Here is a 14,356-nt window from a genome sequence, read left to right as displayed (position 1 = left end):
CACACACACACACACACACACACACACACACACACACACACACACACCAGGAAAATAGGTTCCAGTAAATCACGGGAATCTCTGCTATAGTCTTTATATGCTATCTGATGACATTCTTAGCCTTTGGGTTAATGGAGGTTAGTAAACAGTCTACTTGTACATTCCCAAAAGATTTCACAGGGTAGTCACAGGACTTTAAATCAGACACTGAAATAGGCAATGGATAGCTGTTAAAGGGGAAGTAAAGGTAGCCCAAGATAATTTGGCTCCAGATCTGCAACATTCTAACTAATTACAATCACTGAAATTCCCATCACTTGATCAGCTTTGTAGAATTTTTACCTTGGGTGAGGCTTCTTTCTGGGAACTTCAATTTAACAGTGTAGATTAAGGGTCAGTTCTAAGGAATTGGCCTGTAACAACAGTATTTTGCCCTAATTCTCATCTTTTCAAGACAATGTAACTCAAGCTTCTAAAACATCTTCAAGCTTCTAAGACAACTTTATCTCGACAATAATCTCCTGTGTTATTTGCCAACATCTCTCAGGCATTATCTGAACTGTGCCTGTCTGTCTGCTTTAAACCCCAGTTGCTCTTACTTTTCTCCCACCAGCTTCTCTCACTGACACACCCAGAGGATATCTATCATGTACCACCATTAGAGTAGCTGTTTTCCTATCTAGAGTCTGCTTTCTTCCTCTGCAGTTTTTTTTTTTCATTTGCTTTTCTTTTTTTTCTAGAATTCCTATAGTTTAACTTTTAATGGCTTTGACTACTCTGTTCTGGACTAGCTCCAAGTTTGACATCCCTCCCTTGAACTGAAGTTCCCATTGTGAATACAGTGCCTCCATGGAAATATGACTAATAAGGCACTGGCTCTTAAATCTGGCTGAACACCAGAATCATACTTTTTAAACTGTGGATTACCAAGTCCAACACAGCCATGTAATAAACATTATATTTTCTTAGACTTTCTTTTCTTATTAAGTAGCAGGATTACACTGGGCCAAAGAACAGCTTTGGCCTAGTTACTCATGAGGTTTGTGACTACAAATAGCCTGCCACAGCGGGTTTCTCTCAAACATTAACTTTCTTTAGTTATAGAAGGTATCAGTAAAGAGAATCATCACACTACAAAATATGTATTGATTTTCATTCAAATGGATTCCTTCCAAAATGCCAGGCCCTTCTCAGCTTTTAGCTCATTGGGAGGCCTTTCTAGACCAATGCAACTCCACCAAGGGTTCTCACACTGAGATTCTGAGGGGATTGTGCACACTAAATTGCTTTGCTATCATCGTCTGTGAGCTTTTACGTTATGGGGTCCTTCTTTTCTGCTACTACTGGAACTAAATGAATTTTAGCTAGAATTAACATTTGAAACAAGAACTCACTATATGCCTCTGTGCTCATTTCCCACTAAACAATGGCTACAGTGGAGCCCCCTTCAACATCATGGACACTTGAAACCTGCTTACCTCCAACACAAATATTTTATATACAATAACTACTTTTTTCTTTGTTTGGTTGATTGGTTGGTTTGGTTTTGAGACAAGATTACTCTGTGTAGCCTGGGCTGTCCTGGACTCACTTTGTAGTTCAGGCTGACCTTAAACTCACAGAGACCCACCTGCCTCTGCCTCCCTGAGAGCTAGGACTAAATACATAAGCCCAGATTCATAGCTAATTTTGTTGAAAAAAATTACTGAATGACATTTGAAAAAGTCTGAAGGCAGAGTTATGGCGTAAGTATGTTTATATATCCTTTAGGGAATGCTGTCAACAGTCTTCTCTGAATGCAAAATGCAAAACACAAATATAATTAAGCCCTCCAACTAATTAATTACTTGACTGACTTACAGATGAGGACACTGGAGTGACTTATGCAAAGAAAAATAGGTAACTAAGAGAAGTTGTAGACTCCAACAGGGCAGGGCTCTTTTTTGCTTGCTCCACCAGGGTGGGTAGATGACCAGCAACACAAAGTAAAAGCGCCCCCACCCCCAGTCCCTTGAAATCTTGTAAGACACATTTTGGGAATGGTGGAATGTCCCAGGCAGAAAAAAAGAGGGGAGTGGCACCCTCAGGAAGCTGAAGACTAACTCTGCTTTACTGTGTCAGGCATGATTTCAGTAACTAAACATTTATGCAGACAAGGTACACCGGCACTAGGGAGATTCATAGTATTTGAATAAATTAGTTGGTTGAGTACATTTTGGCACAAGCCACTGCAGGTCCAAATGCTTGGCCTCATCCCAGCAATCAGAGAAGTCACATTAAGAATTAACAGTAGCTGGCAGAGGGTTTTGTTTTTGTTTTTGTTTTTTTTGGTGGGTTTTTGTTTTGTTTTGTTTTGTTTTGTTTTTTGTTTGTTTGTTTGTTTTGTGCACATCTTTAATCCCAGTGCTCAGGAAGCAGAGGCAGATGGCAGATGGATCTCTGTGAATTTGAGGCCAGCCTGATCTATAGAGTGAATTCCAGGATAGCCATGGCTACACAGAGAGACCCTGTCTCAAAACACATACACACACACACACACACACACACACACACACACACACACACACACAACCAAACGAAAACAACAACAAAAAGAATTAACAGTGAAGAAGAACAAGGAAGATTTCCATCAGAAGATTTCTCTTGCAAACTGAATTCTGACTTGTTCTTATTTGCTATCCTTGTGTACACGTGTACTTTGGAGCATCTCAGTGTTATTGCTGCCATTACTGTTTCTATCATTGTTGGATGCTAGGACTCTTATCCCCAAACAAGGCTTTCACTAGGCTCAATTAACCCAATGAATTAGATCCAAAAGAAAATCCCTATGAGGGATTGGGGTACAAGAATGGCCACAAGTCAGGTGCAGTGAACCCAGGCTCCCTGGAACATAAAGGCTACTTAATGTCATTTACCCAAATTTCAGGGAGGAAAAAAAAATATATCTAAACAAAACAGCAACCGAGTATGTAAGTTTGTAGAAAGTGTTCTTCAGAGACGGCTCCCAAAGCCATGTTAAACCTCCTCACCGCAAAGCAACACTTGCTGCGTGGGTCATGTTTGGGAAAGGTTAGGAATTCAGAGACACTGCTCAGAGCAAGTGTGGCTTCTTTAGTATCGCTTGCCTATAAAACTCTTCAAGCTAATTGCCAAATGAGTCAGCAGACTTTTCTGGAACAGCCGAGGAGAGGATGTTGTCTTTGGGAGACTATTTATTTGGTTGCTACATAATACTCGAGGTTAATTAGGAGTAAGAATGAGTGAAGCTATTTGGAAAAAGTGATAGCAGCTTAAAAGCCTCACCCACCCATGAGCTAATGCAGGGAGAGACATTTCAATTCTGTGGTATTCATTATTTGAGGAGGTGTAAGAAAGTGACATCAACTAAATATTATTACAAAACCTTTGATAATATTGGCCCAAATAACAGTCTCATAGAGTCAAGATTATGAAAAAAAAAAAACCAGATAATTGGCTCAACATTTGAGTCAACCCTTTATATTTCTAAGTATCCTATATGTCCAGTGTGGCTCTAGTATGTTAAGAAGTACACGAAGAGCAAACTCTAACCAACATACAAATTAACATGGCTTAGGGACAATTTTTTTCATTGTCTGAATCTTTCTACACCTGGCAAATTGACAAGGGTGGAGGGTAAATTCTTTCAATATGCTTAGTAAACTGTGTTAATAGTGATGTTTATAGTGATTACTTGAGAAAACTTGGTTGGTCTCAAAGAAAGAAAAATATGGAAGTAGGGAGGAAGGGAGCTCTTGGTTTGTAGAATCTACCTGTCTTCATACATATACTTAGATGCTGCTCCTGAGACTATTTTATCTCTCTTCTTGGTCATCAGTTGCCTCAGTTATGCTGGTCCTTTTCCTTCCATATATATACAGCCTCACCATATTCGGCAACAGGTTAGCCTTACTTCATCCATTCTCATTCCCCTGAACTATTTTGAAGCTCTTTCTAGACTTCATATTGTTTTATCTATAAATTGTTAATTTTCTATGCCTGAAAACAATAGTCATTTAAAAAATACAACCAGGCTGGAAATATAGTTGAGTGGTAACATGTTTCCCTCATATGTGTAAGGCCCTGAATCTATCCCCAGTATTATATACATGTATAAATGTACAAATATGTATGTATTTTTATATACTACGTACATACATAAAGCCATAGTACATTTATCACAACTAAAATACTAACATTTTATCAAAGTCTGTTTCTTATTGACTCTGTACTTCTCACTTGAAAATGAACTAACCAGATAAAAATAAAAGAATGGCTTGGTCTGTCTCTCTGGCCATTTGTTGGCTGTCTATCACATGGCCACATAGAAGGTGTGCCTGTCCCTATTCTCTCAGAAGGTGTAGCGTGATATCAAGCCATGAAAAAAATAAGCACAAATTATATCCCTCCTCAGTGCTGTGCTCAAAATCATGAACCTAGAAGCTGGCCTCAGACAGGTAGGTGTGGGAGCTGCTTATTTGGTGTAATAAAAAGATACACTGATTCTGTTCATTGTGGAGACTGTCAAGTCATTCCTTCACTATTGACTCTACAGATCCAAAGACAAGGAATATTGTAGATGGAACTGGCTTTCCAGAAATAGCTTAGCTTTATAGAAAAAGAAAGCAGACCATCTCAGGAAAAATATCCCAGAGGTGTGCACACTTCCCTAGCCCAACACTTGTTTCTATTTTGGGAACTAATTGTGTCTAACCAATGGCCCATTGGCCATATGCTGACCAGGAAAACTATGAATAAGGCCCCAAAGTGAACTGTAAACTTATTTAAAATATTATGAACCTTAAAATGTATATTCTGTAACTTCTCTGCAACGTTGTTAAGGGTGAACTCTGTAGATGACAACTGTTGTATAAAAACGCCAAGAGACTGAATACACCTGGAACTTAAGCCAAAGATACACCTTATAGGCTCCTGCATTTGTTTTATATGCACTGATTCTGTTTGCCTTTTAGAGCACTTGAAGCATGGAAGAGGAAAGGAAATTCCTCAAGTTCTAAGACATTCACCAAACTTAGATCCAAACTAGATTATCTTGTAGAACAAAAACAATCCTCTAGCCTCCAGCTAGCCTACAACTTCCAGCTGGCTCTAGAATTTAGCCAAAGTAAAAGGAAATGGCTTTGATTTCTGCAATGACCTTTTACCAAGTCAAATATTCTGTAAGAAGGGCAATCTGGAGATGTGCAGATGACTCAGCAGTTTAGAGCACTGCTTGTTCTTCCAATGGACCTGGGTTCAATTCCAAGCACCCACATGGCAGCTCACAACCATCATTAACTCCAGTTTTAGGGGATCTCAAGCCACTTCCAGCCTCCACAGGCACCAACTAACAAGGGCTGCACATACATGTATTCAGGCAAAATATCCATACAGATAAAATAAAAAATAATGAGGAACCTGAGCACCTGCAATTCCATGCCTTCGAGCTTTACCACCCCAGATTTTACAATGAGCATGGCACCACCAGACTCCAGAAACATTTGGTCTCTTCACCCCACAGCACCACTGACTTTTGGAGCCAGACAGTGCCTTACTGAGACTGTTCTATTCTCTGTAGGATGTCTGCATTGTCCCTGGCCTCTATCCATTAGATGACAGGAACATTCTCTCTCCACAAGTCACAAAACAAAAAAAAAAAAAACCCCACCACATCTCCAGACATCATCAGATGCCCTCCCTTTAGTGTGGATGCATGACAAGAAGGAATAGTTGTTAATCGTTCCTAAAGTACAATGTTGTTAAATGTGTGGAGCATAAGATAGTAAATGGATATAAAATAGAGTAATTCAGATGTCAAGTCTTCAGGGAAACCACTGTCATCATTCCATCATTACTGAAAATTCAAAAAAAAACCAATAACTACACATTAAATAATAAATGAAAGCTACCTTTAAAATTTTCATACCTGAAGAATTCGAACATTGGTGTGACAAATCCATCATTTCACCTGTGAATATGAGTAATAGAGAAAGAGACTGTAGTTTATCCTCTGGTTTACTGGTGAGAATATTCACTAGCTTGAGGTTAGAGTTGCCATATTTTAGCTCTCAGATGACCATCTTTGTCAACCACTCTCAAAATCATTACATTGTCTCAACTTGAATTTGTAACTATAGGAAGGTGGTTCTCAGAGCCAAAAGTAAGGCAGTTTGACCAGAGGAGTAGGCTGTACACCCAGACCCTTGGGACCAGTAGATTTGAACATCTGTGGTTTCAAGTGCTCATAAGCATAGAGAAGAAATTTTTAAATGATCCTTCACTCACCAGAAGCCCTGGCCATGTTTTGTTTGTTTGTTTGTTTGTTTGTTTTTGGTTTGGTTTGTTTCTGCTAGAGATTATAAAGAAGCCAAACTGAGTTTAACAGTACTGTAGAAATACAGTTATGAGTCTGAATTGTTGTGTGAATGTTGAAGACAATGGAGTTGTGTGTGTGTGCATGTAAAGTGGTCAGTGTGTGCATGCATACACATGTGTGTGCATATGGAGTATCAATTAATCTCTCTAAGTACCTAAGGCAGTGGCAGTGATGGGTTAGTTTAAAAGGTTAACTACAAATTGAAGTGGAGATGCTGATCAGAGAAAAATGATCTGTAATCCTGGAAAGGAACCATCTGTCATGGTTTGAGGCTCAAGTAGAGAGGAGATAACTGAAGAAGCCTCGAGAACAGATGGGGTGGCTTGAACCCCCACATGGAGCAGAGGGTATAACAGCTGGGACAGACTCATCCAGATGGATAACTATGACGTCATGTGTCAGATTATACCCAAGTGAGTGGCTAAAAGCTCCAAGGAAGTCCAGGGCTACCAATATGAAGACACTTCGCAGATGGTGTCCACTTCAGAATTCCACAAGGATGGAAATACACCCCAACAATGCCTTACTGTCCTCTATAGAAAGAACAGGATAGACCCTATCTATCCCATCTTAACTTTTTGTTCCCAAGCACAACAGAAATAGAGAAGGAGAGAAGTTGGGCTTTTAAGTTTATTAGCTTATGTCTCTATTCTGTTTGCTCTCTAAATTACATGATGAAGGAAATAATTCAGATTTTTCACATGTAAATCCAACAAAGTGATCTCATAGTCCAAGATTCAGAAAGGAGGAGTGCTCTGAAGATTAACTTAATCCAGTCTTCCTTCTAGTAATTGCACAAGCATTTCAAACATCATATCAGAAGCTGAACTGAACATGTGTCCCCCAGTCTAGTCCTCCTTTCAAATAAAAAGCCCTAGTGCCTGCTTCAGTTACTCCATGAAGTGTTGTAAAATTAATAGAGTCATAGATTCCATCTTTTCAGCATCTCTGGAAGCTACCAAGGCTTCTTTGTTCCTGTTGTGTTCTCTTCATTCTTGTGTTTTTTAACTCCTTCTTGCTCTGCTACAACAGTCTCTTCTAGATTTCTTCTGATTTTATGTGATTTACTTTATTTTATGATTTGATGAATTCTATTCATAGCTTCTTTTTTCAAAACAGAATCTGAGTCTGGTAACATAGTTTAGTTGGTAAAGTAGCATGCACACAGTTAGATTCAGTCCTCTTATGGCTAAAGTCTCTTAGGCATCTCTAAGAAAACTGAACCCATCTTAAAATCTTGAAGATATTTTTTTGCATGTATTTTAAAAGCTCTGTAATTTCAACATTTATATGTAGATCTATTTTTTATCTTTAATTAACTACTTGCTTGTGATATGAGATAAGAATCAAAGTTCTCTGTCTCTCTCTCTCTCTCTCTCTCTCTCTCTCTCTCTCTCTCTCTTAATATACATCCAAGAACTGGAAATATTGGTATCATTGGTAGAGGGCTGATTCAGTATGAGCAAAGCCCTGGCTTCAGCTCCCAGCACTGTGTAAGCTGAGAGTAGTCGTGTGCACTGTTAATCCTCTTGAAACCAGAAGGATCAAGAGTTCAAAATTATCCTAACTACAGAGTTCACAGCTAGCTTGTTCTACGTGAGATCCTATCTGAAATAAAAACAAATCTGTCCATATTATTTTCCTGCCTACAAGTATTGCATAACTAATCATTTTCAAAGGTTTTCAAATGTTGGGCTTTGTGTTTATATGTGTCTGTTGGAGTGGATTTTTGGGGGGAGGATTGTTTGCTTGCTTATTTGTTTGTTTCATTGGTTGCTTGGGTCTTTTGGGGGTGGAGATGGTGTTTTTTGTTTTGTTTTGTTTTATGTCCTGACAGAGGACAAATAAAATTTGTCATTGCAACACAATCTTACATACATAGCCAGATTTCAACAAAACCTTAATTTTTTTTCAGGAAAATCACATCAGCACAGTGAGTCATGGTGCCTCATTCCAAGCTGTGGTATAGATTACAGAAAGAAAGCAGCATGAACCAAAGCTTTTTTTTTTCTTGTTAAATATATCTCCTCTCTCTCATAAAAGAATGTGCTTGTATCAACATAAATGTTTTAGCTTTGATAAAGGTTCTATGCTCATAGAAGATGTTAAGAGACTCCAGGTGAGAGTATACTACACTACTTTTTACAATTGCTCTGGGTCTTTCATAGTAGAGATAAGCAACACTGAGGCTACAATTTGGTCATTTTTTGACGCACACATTCCATGCAACCACTAGGTAAATCAGGATTGTGGGTTTTGCCTGGGATGATGTTAAGTGTGAGTTGTTCGCTGCTCTCTGGAAAATCATGACACGACTAGTTTTCAATATATCACAGCTGTTCCAACAGGCATTGGGAGCTGTGACATTCTTGGTAACCCTACAAATAGACAGAAGCAGTTAATGACTTTATCTTCTGGCACCACTTTTAACAAAGTAAAAATGCATTTTAGTTGTAAATTATCTTTTTATTTCTCTTTCATATAGCATAGGAATAATATAATCCTGGATTTAAAAGATCATACGGATAAGATATTTTTAATATTTACTTTTAATTATGTGTAGGTATATGTGTATGTGCACATGAGGTCAGGTGCTCTGGGAGGCCAGATCCATCAGATTCCATGAAGCTAGAGTTAAAATGTGTAAATTAGCTTCAGTGGGATCTGGGAACTCTAGCCTTCTGAAATGCTCTTAAACACTAAACTATGCCTCCAGGTTCTAGAGATAGGTTTTGATTACATATACATTTCATTTCAGGATAGAGAAGAAGTTGTTACAAAATTAGTTATTAAAAGGGAGCAGGGAGTCTGATGAGGTTGAAGATCTGGCTTACATTTCTTTAAACTGCAAGAACCTGGCAGAACACACCAGTCAAAATAACAGGTGAGTGACCTGCCTGCCCAAGGAACTCCCCCAAGCCCTAGATCCTAGATTCAGTTCCCAAAGACACATGCCACTAACTCTTGCAACCCCCACCCTGCCCCACCACCCTCTGCCAGGCTGCTGGCCCCAGCTCAGGCGGACCGCTACTACTCAAGCACAATCCACACTAGTCAGAAGATCGGGGAAAGTGAGCCCCTGCCAGCTAAACTGCTTCATTCCATAGATTCTGTTCCCAAAGACCCATTAGGTTGGCTCCCCATCCCATTCCACTGCCATTGCCTTCCGCTGCTGTGTTCCCTGTCCCAACTCAGGCAGAATTCCACTGCCTAGAGGCAGGCCACACCAGTCAGAAGAACTAAAGCAGGCCAAGTAAGGCAGAAAAACAGATAGGAGAATGCCAGTGGAGACTCCCTGCTGGACCAGAGACCACATCAGCCACCAGAACCACAGATAGGTGGCCTACCTCCTCGTTGCATCCCACCCCCCAAATCTGGGCAGACACCCCATGTTGCATGAAAGGCCAAGCTAGCCACCAGAAGTCCAGCTCCCAACTTGGACAGAGATTCCCTAACTGGATCTGGCTGCCAGAAATCCAGGCCACAAAGACCAGAAGACCAAAGAGGAAACAGAAACCAAGGGACAAAACACCCATCCAGAGAGATGAACACAGAAATCAACACCTAGACTTAGAATCATCCCAAACCCAGAAGCCTAAAGAACAGTGTAAGAACACAATCAACAACAGCCAGGGCAATGTGGCACTACCAGAGTCCAGCTATCCTACAAGAGTAAGACCTGAATATTACAAAACAGCCAAAGCAAGATAGAATGACCTTAAAACCAGCTTTATGAAGAAGATAGAGGTCCTTAAAGGAGTAACGTAAAGATCCCTTAAAGAATTTGAGGAAAAAAGTAACAAAAATTTGGAGGAAATTAATAAATATCTTAAAGAAAGCAAAAAAAGAAATGAAAACAAAAACAACAAAACAAAACAAACAAACAAACAAAAAACTACCAACCAAACAAACAAACAAGTGAAGGAAACTGTTCAAGACCTGAAAACGGAAATAGAAGCAATAAAGAAAACACATACTGAGAGAATTCTGTTAATGGAAAATCTAGGTAAGCAAACAGGATCTACAGACACAAGTATCACCAAAAGTACTAGAACTTAAGTTTCTTGGAAGAAAGTTGAGAACAAAAATTTCATTTTTTCCACTTCTCATTCAGGCTATGGTGTTCTTTCTCAAGGTCACTGGAGGTTCTAGCTCAGCTGAACTTAAAGCACAGCTTCCCAGCCTCAGGATCTTTTGAAACAAATAAGTCTTTTTGGAGGCAGAAGTGAACAGTGGGAGGTTCAGTGATACCACTTGTTTCTTTTTTATCTACTAAATGACATCGGCAACCCATACCAAAAGTTGAGACAACTGTATGTTCAAGTGTCCCCTGGTGGGACATAATCATCCCCAGTCAAGAATTTCTTATTTAAGGCAGCTTGATTCTGGAATTCATTTCAAAGTCAAAATTCTAATCATATTTCTCAAAATACGACTTGCATATTGAAGAAAAATAATGAAATTCTTCCCAAGGCAGGAAGTACAACCCAGAATGTGGCACAAATCAAGTTAAGAGCAAATGCACAGATCCAAACACTACATAAACCTCCATCCCCAGCCCATGTGCAATTTAATCTCACTGACCTTTAGATCATCATCAACAAACTGAGTAAGAACCATGGCACAACCAGAGTTCTCATGAAGATGAATTAGGATCTTGTGTGCAGGGGGCTCACAGAAGCCTAAACTTTGCTTATCTTTGCAGTGCCTTCTTATCCTAATCCTAGCTGGGTTAATACAACATGTGGGAACTGAGGAGCCATCCCTGGCTTTAAAGAGGCAAATGCTTTGAACTATTCCTATGGATAGCCTGCAGCTCAGCCCAGCTGCCATCCTTATCATGGGCTTACCCTTGACATCAGCCCTTTGGGCGTGGGAAGCCAGACTCCTTTTTCTTTCCTCTTCCTTTCCTTTCAAGTGATCACTGTATCCCCAAGGATCAAAGGTTGAAAAGAAAAAAAAAATGAAAATGGTTGTAGCTCAGTGGTAGAGAACTTTATTAGTTGTACAAAGCCCTGGATCAAAATCCCAGTACCACAGAGAGGCAAGGGGAAAGAAGAGGGAGAGAAAGAGGAAGAAGAGAAAGAAGAAGGGATGGGGGGAAGAAGAAAGGAAGAAAGAGATAAGATAAATCACAGACATTTTGGGTTCATAACGTAAACAACTCCTGGCCCAGCTCTTCTGTAAGACATCTTCTGCAGTAATATCTGCTTGATCTCATTTCATTTCCATGTGCAGTGTTTACAACTGCCAGATCTAAAGAGGCCAAGACGCTTGTCACACAGCTAGAAAGAATTTGAACTCTTATGATCAAAATGCATGCTGAAACAAAAAGGACTGTGGTGCAACAGAGATGACACATCAAGACCCTAGGCTATCACTGCATAGGATAGTAGCTATTAAACAACTTTAATACATATTAATTCAAATTTCAAATGTTATTAAAAAAGTCAATTCTCAGGCAACTTGCTATATTTCAACTGTACAACCACACATGGTTAGGAACTACTATATTAGATACAATATATGTATATGTGTGTGTGTGTGTTTGTATATGTATCTATACTACATTAGATAGCACACTTGTAGAATGCTTCGTCAACCTAGGAAGTTAGCAGCATTTTGAATTTTTAAAAACCATCTCAGCGTTTTGTTCTCTTACTAAGAATGTAAAAATAAGATGAAAATACATATTTGAAATTCCTTGGGAGGGAGAATCATCAAAGTTTGTTCATCTTTGGGTGTGTGTGTTTCAAAGAGAAATTATTTGAAAAATACTCTACTCAGAATTATTGTGTTCTCTTCCCTTATGAGCTTATCCATGTTTTTAAATAGCTAGGAAATCTCCACAACAATAATAGAAAAGAGCTTATTTATAAATAGCTACACACCATTTCCACTGGTTATATCAAGAGAGAACAAAGGAAATGTAGGCACACTAGGTTTTTCATAGAGTTAACAAACCCAATACTGACCAAGAATGATTGTAGCTCTCTACCAAGGAGGTTCCTCAACAAAACAAGATGGACCCATTTACCTCATGAGTTTGGTTATCTTGGGGCTTACTAAAGTAATTGTGTACTGATGAGGCAAAAAAAAAAAAAAGTGAGAAAGCATTATACCTACAATTGTCAATTCCTGAAGTTTTGAATGAAGGGAGCAGTCAGAAAGCATCAGAACCAAGAGAACAGGAGTGTATGTATTTGGCTTCACATCTCTTGTTTTTTCCTTGCAGTACCTTTTCTTGGGTGGGATGAAGACTGTCCTTTGACTGTACCAAGAGAAGATCAGCTTGCCTGGAGCATCTGTTCACTTAATGTCCCCAGATGGTGTTTATCAAATCCATGACACACCATAAAGCCACAAACACCCTTTTCCTTTCTATTCACTGGCTCCAAACATCTTTGAAAATAGAGGTCAGCCACTTTTACCCTGCAAGGCTCTCTTCTGCTTACTTCAAAGGAGGTAGAATTCAAAGGGAAAAGGCAATGTGGAAGCCCATTGTTCAGGCGTGGGCTGGCTGCATTCCCAAGGCCTCAAGGAAACTGGGAGTTGAGGACCAAGTCCACTTGATTAGATCTCCAACCGGTCTTTCATGAAGCAATTCTCTCATTCAAAAGTAAGATAAAAACCTTCTTCCCACCTCCCCCACTCAGTACATTATGTGGTCCCTTCTTGATTCCTTGCTTTCTTCCTGGCTTCTGTGCTTTGTAAGTGACTGGATAGTTATGAAGATATCGTTCAAGGCTTTTAATACCCTCCACATTTGTGTGCCCTGATAAAGCATGATATTTCTTTTACTTCAGCTTTGAAATCATGCAACTAGTTTCTATATCCCGAAGTAATCCTTTATTAGTAAGTTGGAGATTCTGGGTTTATTCAGTTTCTTAGGGACTTTCTGCCACAGAAAACATACACTAGTCAAATGGTCCCCACCACCAACATACAAATCGCTTCAAGCAAAAGTCTTTCAGAAAAAGCAGGAAAAATATTAAAGGGGCATACTGTACATCCACTACCCGGGGAAGCAGTCTATTTACTGCCTTTTTCTTTTATTGTGGATGAAAGCAAGAAAATCTTCAGATACTGGAGTATGATGACTGGGCTCAAATAATGACACTATGAGTGCCTGTATGTTATCTATTGCCTTTAGACAAATGACCTCCTCACCCCCAAACATTTACACAGGGATTGGATTATAAAACAGCTTTACTTGTGGGAACAACCAAAAAGCGGAACTGAGGTCTAGGGAGCAACATGAATATACTTAATGAGGTCACTGCTTTGGGGCACTTTTTGATCAAACATTTCATTTAATTGAATTGTGGAGGACAGATGTAAGCTGACACTTAGAAATGTTCATTAAAAAAATTAATCTTCTTGTACCCTGGACCTGAAGGGGAAAACATGGAGGTTAAATGTTATGTTATATACAGAACCACATTTTGAAACAAAATAGATCATCTACCATTTAGAGCTATTTTTCTTTGTTTATGTTACTTTTGCTGAAAATGATACTGTGAAAAGTTTTAAGCCTTCAAGAAATTGAAAGAATGGCACAGTAAATACTGGTATATCTCCAGATTCAATTTTTATCATATTTGCACGTTCATTCTTCTCTCTCTCTCTCTCTCTCTCTCTCTCTCTCTCTCTGTCTGTCTCTCTCTCACACACACACATACACACACACGTACAAGCATGTCTGCATACAGAGCCCTATTTCTGTTGTTGCTCACCCATTTGAAAGTAAGTTGAAAGCACTATGACACTTCAGTCCTAAAATAAGCTCCCCCAAAGAAATTCTCCTATATAACCTAATCCCATTTTCATTCCTGAAGGAATTAAAAATAATTAAACTAAACTGTAAAAAGGACAAAGCCAGCTTAATGGTATATTTAATCTTAAGATACACTTACTAACAAAAGTGAGGGTAGATAATGAGCCTCAAAAAAAAAGAGTAAG

Source organism: Psammomys obesus, unplaced genomic scaffold (assembly GCF_907164565.1).
Source record: "Psammomys obesus unplaced genomic scaffold, mPsaObe1.curated_primary_1811, whole genome shotgun sequence".
Lineage (NCBI taxonomy): Eukaryota > Metazoa > Chordata > Mammalia > Rodentia > Muridae > Psammomys > Psammomys obesus.
The sequence above is the reverse complement of the archived record's forward strand: the minus strand, read 5'-3'. Positions refer to the sequence as shown.